Source organism: Pipra filicauda, unplaced genomic scaffold, assembly GCF_003945595.2.
Source record: "Pipra filicauda isolate LSUMZ 115617 unplaced genomic scaffold, ASM394559v2 scaffold558_size305803_pilon, whole genome shotgun sequence".
NCBI classification, from domain to species: domain Eukaryota; kingdom Metazoa; phylum Chordata; class Aves; order Passeriformes; family Pipridae; genus Pipra; species Pipra filicauda.
The window spans coordinates 273,648-276,877 of NW_024104707.1; the positions used below are offsets into that span (position 1 = coordinate 273,648).

General features: G+C 52.7%; 1 long non-coding RNA gene across 1 annotated transcript; it reads right to left on the reverse strand.

Annotated features, from left to right (window-relative positions):
• Positions 1-371: 371 nt before the first annotated feature.
• LOC114001972 lies at positions 372-1,763 on the reverse strand. Its single transcript, XR_003545717.2, has 2 exons — positions 1,231-1,763; positions 372-782 (listed from the first exon to the last, which is right to left on the reverse strand). It is a non-coding gene; the product is annotated as an uncharacterized LOC114001972 (long non-coding RNA).
• Between the last annotated feature and the right edge of the window lie 1,467 nt (positions 1,764-3,230).

Genomic DNA, 3,230 nt, shown 5'->3' on the forward strand with positions numbered 1-3,230 from the left:
TGCCATTAATTATGCATAGATTGTTTCTGGTGACAAATGCAAATACTTACTACACGCTGTACTTTTAGCAGCTTTTGGCTGCAGCCACTGAAACATCTTCCAGAAACATTCCAGAGGAAAAAGTTAATTTATTTTGTTGTTGTTGTTTAGCTGAAGTGACTTTGATTTTATTTTTAAGTTTAGCTCCACTGTATTTTCCTGTATTTTGCTTATACTACCGGCTGTGTAACAAACTGACACAGCCTCCACCCCCCCATTTCACATTCTACCTGAGGAAAGTTCAACTCACGAAAGTGTGAACATATATATACAATTAATACAAATTAAATTCTGCATAAATTGCAGCAATTCTCTAATAACCACACGGATACTTAAAGTACATTAGTGTTCATTGCAAACAAAACCGTAGTAACGGCACACATCCATAAAATCAGTGAGGATTGTGCTGTCAATCATAACTATTAAAAGCAGGCAAATATTGGATATATCTGCACAGTTGTTGCGTAGCTACACGAAGGCAGTCGGAGCTGCGGGGGTGGAACATTACGGACATTTGGAGACAAAGCTGAGAAGAGCCGCATCAGTGTTTTTTCCAATTAACGTGGCATTCCTGAGCTGGTGGTTGGCTATTCTCTAGCAGGACACTTTGGTGACTGTCACACCAGGGTGTTTGCCCCGGGGATGTTTTCCGGGGGTGGACTGGAGGCGGTGCCGAGGCTGACAGGAACACAATTCAACGCGTTTTGAGAAGCGAAGGGTGAAAGTGAATCTCGACGTTCAATCTGATAGGAAGACAAATACACTGTTCAAGTGCAGTTACAGAAAGTAAATAGTAATAACTTGTTATTGTTACTGTTATTATTATTAGTTACAGTAATGCTACCAATTAACGACTCGATTAAAATCTCCACTTAGAGCGACTTCAATCCTTTACATTGCTAAACTATCAATTGGTGGTAGTACTTGACCTGAGGCCACAGGTTTTAGTCTTGCAACATGCTTGCCTTTCTGTCTAATGAAGGCACCAGTGGAAGAAATTTTGACCATGTTTTTAGTGTAATAATAGCCAACGTAAATATGTTCATGCTTCTCCGATCACTGTCGTGCTTGGACAGCGCAGCAGCGCGGCAGGACCGGCCGGCCAGGGCTGCAGAGGACCCTGTGCTAATGCTTTCGGTTTTCTACACCGAGGGCTTTTAGAACACCGGGAAGTTTTGTGGAGAGGCTAACCTGGCAATTTTCTCTGTCATCTAATGATTGTCATGTGCGCTTTCTGCACGCAAAGTAGTCCGCGAGCAGGCTGCGCTTCCCCCAAGCGAGCGGCTGAACTGGCTTTTTTGCTAACATTTAATTCCCACAATTCTGATCTTTTAGCCCTGACAGCTTTGGCAGGGGCTCGCAAGCTCTGGAAGCTCCTGCGCTCCGACGCAGGTTCCACGCGCGGTCCCGGCAGCCGCGTCTCTGCCGCTGCCCGCGGGGGGAACCCCGGGGGGGCCCCCGAAACCATCGGGGCTGCGAGCTGCTCCTCGGGGGCTTTTCCCCACGGCCCGTCCCAGGCAGCTCCGGGTGCCTCGGGAGCCGCGCGTTCGCCTCTTAATAGTTTTCAGCCGGGATTTTCATAGCCGGCTCCCAACCTCCGAAACGCCGCCGCTGCAAACATCTGGCAGGACCCGCGGCCGCCCAGAGCCGCGCACAAAGCGCCGCTTTCTCCTCAAAATCACAAGCGCGGGGCTGCGCGCCGCGGGCTCGGGGGGCCCCGGCCCGCCCGGCGCCAAGCCCGGGGCGGCTCCGGGTGCGCGGCAGCGGCGGCGGGAGCGCGGCCGCCCCGGGGGCGCCGTGTCCCCTCCCGCAACCCCCGCGCCCCGCCCCGCGCCCGGGGCCGGCCCGGACTGCGCGGCGCCAGCCCCGTGACATCAGCCCCTCGCCGCCGCCCCCCCCGCCCGCGCCGCCCGGGCCCGGCGGCGCCGCTCAGGCGGCTGCCATGGCGACCGGGGCTGCGCCCGCGGCGGCCGCCCGGCCCCGCTTCCCCCTCCCGGGCGCACCTGCAGCGGGGGCCGCCGCCGGACGCCCCGCCATGCTGCGGGGGGGGGAAGAGGGAATGTGGGAAGGGGGGGAGCCTGCAGAAAGGAAAGAATAAACCGGGAAAAAATCGCGGAGGGACGAGGGGGGCGCGTCCGCGGGAAAAGTCCCTCGGGCAGGGGCGACCCGGGAGGGAAAGAGCGGGTTGAGCTTCCCGGGCTGCGGTGCGGTTCGGTCCTGCCACACCAGCACCATCCCCTCACTCCCTAACACCCCCCCCCCCCTCAAAAAAAAGTATTTTCTACGAGGAAAAGTCCCGGGGTTTTTTGAAGGCTGCCTGTCCTTTCGCCTTTTAAGGTCTTCTCAGCCCGAGGTCCCCCTCTGGGACGTGTGCGGGGCGAGGGGCTGCGGGCAGAGCCCGCGGGGCTGGGCGAGCTGCGAGTTCCTCCGCGGCAGTGTCCCTCGCCTCTAATGAAATCTATCTAAAACATTCAGTAATAATGTAAATGGCTTTAATTGCCGAGTACTTAAGCCATCAAACCAGACTAAAAAAAAAAAAAAAAAAATCTGTTAAAATTGGCCCATTTCCAAGTCATTGACACCATCCAACCTGTCCAAGTGGGGTGTCCAAATAAGTTTTGATACAGGAGTTTTCAGTGTACCAGGTAAAATATCTCGCTAAATCCGGCCGTTTTTAACTACCCTCTCCCTTTTGTTTGCCTCACATTTCCAATTCATTCAAAGAAAAGTTTTAGAAGTTTGGGGGTTGGCTTTTTTCTTTCTTTCTTTTGAGCGGGAGGGAGAGTAATGCATGCAAAATATTTAGTTACAACTTCTGCAAAAGGCACCGATCTGTAACAGCATTTTCTACTTTCACAAAGGATTTTCCTGTTACTTTTGTTCCGGTCACAAAATTAAAAAAAAAAAAAAGGACTAAAGAAAAAAAAAAAAAACTTGGGGGAGAGATAAGGTCTGGAAAACAATCTGGAATTGCCAGGCTGTTGGTGGGAGCTCTGCGGGGCTGGCGTCAGGAAGTCTGCGCCGCCTTCTATTACTGTTGATCCAGCTTTGTGCAGCTGCACTCAGTACAATTAGCTTGTAGAAACAATCCTGCTGTAGGCAGCCTCTTCCCTTCAAAGTGCTTTTCTATACTGATCCCCTCACATCATGATGCTGGAAATCAAGTCACAAGCCGACCACTGTTTGGCCAA